The sequence below is a fragment of the Phymastichus coffea genome, unplaced genomic scaffold (assembly GCF_024137745.1).
Source record: "Phymastichus coffea isolate CEN01 unplaced genomic scaffold, Cenicafe_Pcof_1.1 PCOF00036, whole genome shotgun sequence".
Classification (NCBI taxonomy): domain Eukaryota; kingdom Metazoa; phylum Arthropoda; class Insecta; order Hymenoptera; family Eulophidae; genus Phymastichus; species Phymastichus coffea.
The window spans coordinates 1,134,799-1,141,663 of NW_026706847.1; positions in this window are offsets into that span (position 1 = coordinate 1,134,799).

A 6,865-nucleotide genomic window follows, 5' to 3' on the forward strand; every position below is an offset into this window, starting at 1 on the left:
CCTCGTCCGCGAGCGTTTATTAACCATAAAACAGCTCTCGTGGCCGTAACCATGCCTCTGATATACAACCGAGGCATGATTATCGCAATAATTAACTTCTTTCGTTTCGTCAGACGAAAGTATACAGGAGGCTATGTTTAACATTAACCGACTCAATCGTACAGCCAAATGGGAACGACAAAAAAGTATAATACCAACGAGCGAGAGGCTAAAATGAAACGAAACGGGAGTAAACGGGGAGAGAAGAGGCTTGCGAGTGTCGACGCGATCTCGTCATTTTTTATTTCTCTCCTCGCGTAACAACTGCTCGAGCAAAATTGCGCGAGACTGAATGTTATCCCAAGCGTACGCGGAGGCTCGTCGAAAGTATACATGCACATCCATCGCGACTGCCAGTTCGAATCGATTACGATCAGTTTTTAATAAGGCAGCGCCGAATCGACGCGACAAACGACGAACAATTCAAAGTGGCAATCGAGCGTAATTATTGACACGGTCGAGAAAGCAGAGTGAAGCCCAAATTAAAGTAAATCAAAGTAAAAACAACTTGGGCGAAAAGGTATAAAACGAGGTATGGGCATCGCAGACACGAATAGGAAGAAGAGGAGGAAGGAAGAAGAGGCAAGTCTGCGTGGCAAGACAATAATCTCATAATACAAAGTTCGCTGCAGTACCCCGTACAACTTACGCGTATATATTTATTCATATAACGTCCTGTCGTGTCTGGTCGAAGGGTCGCGTAACTACACATCTCTGCGGGTCTAATTAAACCGCCTCCGAGGTCGTTACAATAAAGTCCGCGCGCGGACGCTCTCTCTCTCTCTCCTGAAATTACTCCAGACAGAGCAGTCAGACGGAGAAAAGCTTGGCCCAAAATCAGCAACAACAAAAAAGAAAAAAGGGAGAGAACAAAAATTGTCCCTCGAACTCGAGCGAAGGAAGAAAAAGAAGAAGGTGTGTCGTCGAGCGTGCAATTTCGTTGGGATTCGGTTGTGCACGTGCAGAAAGAGAGAGAGAGAGAGAGAGAGAGAGAGAGAGAGAGAGACAAAAGGAGGAGATGAATAAAAGAGTGAGTAGCGCGCTCGCGCCAGGTGGGCATATATCGTGCGCATGAATGATGCAAAGAGGTTGGCGTCCTGCGCCTTGAGAAAATTTCCTGCGGTGTCGAAAAATTGAGGCCGCAATTAGACGCGAACGAGACTTGGCAGGGCTATTAAGCCGAGCCGATGGGGGCAAGGTTCGCGGTGTGCATTATGCCGGAGATTATTTGCCATTCGATAGCCACGCCATTTCTTTACGGCTCGACGATCGTTTCTCCTTTTGGCCGATGCTCGTTTGCGTTTACGAGCGCATTAATAAGTGGCCTGCTCGACAGCCTTATATCGCAGAATTCAAAACTTGGCCACGCCTAAATGCTTCGCTCGAATGCGCATTATTTGCATACTTGATATTTCGCTTAGGACATTGTTGGTAGCAGCTCTGCTCGTTATTTCGTTCGTCGTGCGTCGGAAGTGCAACCGATGATCGGTACAATCTCACCGCCGGAAACGTCTCTATTAATAACACTTGAGAGCGAACTCTATTAAATTTGGCGTGCTTGCAAGCACAAAAGAGGACAGGCGCCAAAGCAATGAAATCATCAGGACAAAGAAGACACGAGGTGAGGCCAGAGCCGAGAGATAAAGAAAGAAAGCGAGACAGTTTTTGCCCACGAGTGTGAAAAAGGGCAGTTCTAAACAAAGCCCGCTCGGTCGCGACTACGAAAAAGACGAAGAAAAATCGAAAGGTTCCCGCTGCCGCTATGCGGCGGAACAAAGACACGCACAGAGACACGTGCATGCAACATGGCGAGGTGAAAAAGAGAGCGAGAGACGAGCGGGTCCTTCACCCCGCTGCCGTTGCTGCTGCTGCTGCTGTGTTGCTGCTGTGTTGCTACTGAACGACAGCGACGAGTTTGTAAAGTGCAGCCGCGACGCCTTTGTTGCGCCTCGTTTGTTTTCCGCCGACCAATATGCCCCGCGATTCTGACTCCGGCCGTATATCTGTTCGCCCCATTCGCAAAGATGCGGCTCTGTTGTCTCCCCCGAAAGCTAATTGGTTGGCTATTGTTGACTCGCTCAAAAGTCTCGTTGGCGCGATTTCGGTGGGAACGCCATTAAGTTTTAAACGATGCATTTTCGTGTATTTCTTTTCGGATAGAAACTTGCTTCTCCTCGCGATTTTAAGCGTCGATAAAATTCTACGAAAAGTCTTGGTGCGGCCTTGTCCTGCTAAATATACGTATAATAATGAAAAATTCATCTCCCTGAAAAGAAGGAGAAAACCATAAGATAAGTAAAAACCGACCTGAGAATAGACGCAAAAAGTCTCTGCCTGTATTAAAATTTGCATAGTTGCCGAGTCATCGCCTACATTTTTTCTTTCTCGTCGCGTCGCCTAAAATTTCTCGCAACACAATGCTCAATCAAACACGCGAAAAAAAAAACCAGATCCAACGAGGCACGAGCTTGCACGATAAACATTTTACTCGGACGTAAAACAAGAGAAAAACTTGCGCTTTGCAGTGGCGCGGGTTGCAGTAGCAGCTGCTGCACGTGGCATACGGCGCATGTGCTGTATATCTCTGGGGGCGTGCACATAATTCAATCTGAGCATCGAATCTCCAATGATGGGAAAGCGTCGGGAAATGCCTATATAGGCTGCGCTTTATACGTGTATATTGTTACTTTTTTTTCCATTCCTCTGCGGCAAGTCGCACGTGCGGCACATGATCGATTGGCTTTGTACACTTCGTGTACGTAAGTGTATATCGGAGATGATAAAGAGTTGAGCTTCCGACAGCTTTGCGAGTGCGAAGAAATTTATATAATTGCCGATAAAGTGGATTTTGAACAGTGCGCAAAATTAAAAAATCGCAATGATTCTAGATTTGAATTAAAAGTAGATTTAATATTTGTGAAGTTGATAATTTTTTTAAATTACTTCAACGGATTATGTTGTCAATTTTAATTAATGAAAAACTGTGATGTTATTTGCTTGATAAATTTTCCTTAAATAGTCGATGAAAAAAAAATGTTCGCAAATAGCTTCAAATATATTTGTACGCGGTTCAAAATTAACCGAAGTAAATAAAATTCAGTATTTCACCTTCATTAAAATTCATGTTTCAGAAAGGTAGAATCAGTTCCAGTGGTTTTCATTTTAAATAAATATCCAATTTAAAATATGACAATGTTATCCTCTTGGATTGCTAATAATTATTTATTGGTATAAAACATTGTAATTGTAATTGTTAGTGTAAGAAACTTCTGTCTCTCATCATTTTAAAAGTAGTAGGAGAGGTAAGTCTACACGCTAATGGCTATAGGGAATCAAGACTAATGTGTACAGGTGTACCTCTGCAGCGTTCCACGTGAGCGAAGTCCTGGAAGTAAGAATAACAACAATAACAATAGTAACAATGAAAAAAGGTGGTAGAAATTTAGTTGGTTATACGATGGTTTAACAAAAATTTGTTCATTTATCTTTTTTCTGCAAAATAAAGTAACATAATCAAACAATTAAAAACAAATAAAAACTTTTGGATAGAGCAGGAGTCAGAGTTGCTCTTAAGAATTTCCCAGTCTACATTCCAGCACAAATACATAAATGTACTAAATCACTGTATTGGGAAAAGACAGACTGATTATAACAGTTGTAAAAAATCGCATGTCGGTCAAGCAGGCAGACAACTAAAAAATCAAGATATATGAACATAAATTTAGTATACGCAATAATGATGTACGTCCAGCTAGAAATTAAAACAGGACGTGATATAACACGCAATAATTTTATTAAATTTAATAATATTACAATTTTAGATTCTGAAAAATCGAAGAAAGAGCGTGAATTTGCTGAAATTTTGCATGTTGACAACGCAAAATAATACGAATAGGCTAATTTAATGCATGGATGTTTAATACACTTTTATACAATTTCGTATCCCTTTCCCTTTCTGTCATTGCACTGCATATATATATATATATATTCTTCTATAAACTTCTGTTAAAAAGATTTTCTTTTTTTAATTGTCTGACGATGTTATTAGAAAAAATTATACACATTTTAAAAAATAGATGGAAATATTTTGTGAAATCATTGTAACCAAATACAGTTTTTGTTTTACGTAAGATGAGTCTTTTGACTCATTGACATAGTAACAAAAATGTTGCGATTTAAAAATAATTTTCGTGAATGACTGGTTTTAGTTTTATGGGAAGGATGTCTCCGAAAGATTTTTTAACTGAATTACACCACCATTTTCCATATACCAACAAACATTCAACTCGTTTGAAACAGTTTAAACAAGAAATGCATGAATGAAAGAAAAAAAATAAAGCAATCAAATGAGATAGCATTCAACGAAATAGTAACTAGGAAAGAGAAAGAGAAAGATGAGATTGGAGCATATCCCGTACAAGTTGGGTAAAATGGGAGTGGAAGGTAGGAAAGAGTGAGAGAGGAAAGCTCTTGAAGAACGGCCATATTAAGCGCACTGCGCTAAGCTCTAGCGCGCTGCCAGGCTGAACTGCAGCACAGCGCTTTTAACGAGTTCTAAGTACCTTCGTATAATACTTGGGCTCTGAAGGTGCCTCTTCAACTTTGACGCCCTCGACATTCTCTATGTGTATAACTATGCCTTTAGTGCTTGCTCGCTCTAATGAGATGCGACGAGAGCATAGAATGTGCGCGCGCGTGCACTTGAGGCCTCGATATTCAAAATGTTTTCCTTGCATGCGCAATCTTTTATCAAAATTTCTCTTAACGACCGGGCGAGCTTTGCAGCGGCGTAACGAGCGCTTTGCGAGGCGCAACTTGCCGCGTCGTCCCGCGTCCTTCTCGGTAGCGAAATTCGCGAGCCGCGATTCTGTTGCGAATGGTCGGCCGACGATATTCCAACTCGGCTACGTGCGCGCGTCTCGTCGAATAGTCATTTCGGCGCGTTGCGGCCACGGCGCGCGAAGTGGGCTCTGCGAGTGCCACCGTCCTCCCCTCCGCCCGCAGGAGCAATAAAAACGCAAGACGTTTCACTCGCGCGATTTGTGCTGCCTTCGAGAACAACCGAGACACGGGACCTGGTGTTCGCGCGCGTGCCGATGGAAATTAAAAGCGCGGAGGGCCGTGTCGTGCAACTCGATTGTGGGCATTGCCAAAGAAAGAGGGAGAGGAATATCCGTCGTCACGAGTGAGGCGCAGACTCCTCTAAAAATAATTTACACTCGAGAGAGAGAGAGAGAGAGAGAGAGAGAGATGTCGAATGCGCGCATGAGGTCGCGAGACGAGGTATAAACTTAGACGCACTATTTCGCGTGCCTCACTTTAACGTTTCATTTCGCGACCGAATACGGAATGTATAGCTGCCGCCGTGGCTTCCGAGCACGCTCGCTGCAGGCCCGGCGCTATGAGTGATGGAATTAGAGCGCGCGCGAATTAAGCTTCAATTAGCCCGCAGCGCGAGCAAATCATTGGCTTTCCGATTTACTTTTAGAGCGATTAGCCTCGTTGTGAGTTTCGCTGCGCCTCGAACGCGTGATTCGGACCTTACAGCCGCTATTTCGCTCCCTTGCCCCGAATGCAAAACTGCGATATTGTACGACGTTCCCGTTCGAGCTGAAGATCCTCCGCGAAGACCCTTGCGCATCGCGTTTCGTCTGGGAAAAGGGACGACGGCACCGTTTAGTCAGGACTTTCGGGAGAAGGTAAGCAGGCGCGCGCGCGCGCGGATTGACGATCGCGAGGGGGGAAGGCCGGCAGAGGTAGAAATGGGCGGCCGCGCGGCCCCAAGTGATAAGGAATAAAGTGCGCGAGCGATACAGGAGGGTAGCGTAGGCGCAGCCATGGGCGTACGCGCGGCGATAAGGGCCAGCTCGAACGCGGAATAAGGGGGGCGAGTCGGCCGATTGCGCGGGTGCATAAAGTGCGGCAGGGAACGACGGCGCGCACGCTATACGCGCGCCCCAGGTGCGTCGAGCCGCACCGAAGACATAGTGCTTGCGAGCGACCGGCAATGGGCCGCGCGCGCGTACATGTGTCCCCCTCGTTATCTCGTTGCCGGCGAGAGCGCATATATACTCGCAGTCGCGTTCCGCGTCGCCGCGGCAAATGCCCGGGGTAATCTATGCTCGCACTCGCACTCGCCTCTGCGCGTCTATACGTGCAGGAAATAGGCGGGCGCCTCGCTTTTTGCGCCGGGATTTCATTGCCTCGATTCTCGGCTGATTTCTTCGAGAGTCTTTACTTTTATTTCAGGCCGTGTTTTAGACGCGCGAAGCGAGCTGTGGGGTAATTTTTCTTTGATATCGAGGCGAACGACAGCACATGGCGGCAAACAGTGTTCAACAGACCTAAGGAGAACATTGCAGTCTCGCTAACCGAATTGAAACGTGTTTATAAAGCCGTCGTAAGCAGTTCGTTTCGTGCGAGAAAAAGGGTTGAATCGTCATCTGGTGACGACCGTGCTACGCGAATTATGCGAACAAAAGCCTCGATTAATGTAAAGATTGACCTTCGAAATCGCTATTGCATTGTGCAGAATGCCTCCCAACAACATTAACTGTACCGACTGGCTGAATCATGTGGTTCGCACAAAGTAAGCATTTTATTAAATATGTGTGTACTTTAGAAAAGATCGAAGTAACGCATTTGCGTCGTAAAAATGGCGAGGATCCTAAGCGCTCGCCGAGACAGTCGGATGAATAATAAAATAACCATTCGACAAAACGAAGACAGCCTCGTCGAGGTAGGCGACGAGCGCTATATAATTTTCCACTTGACTCCGCGAACGTACTTCTCGATAGCGCGCCACGCAACGACATGAAAATGAAGA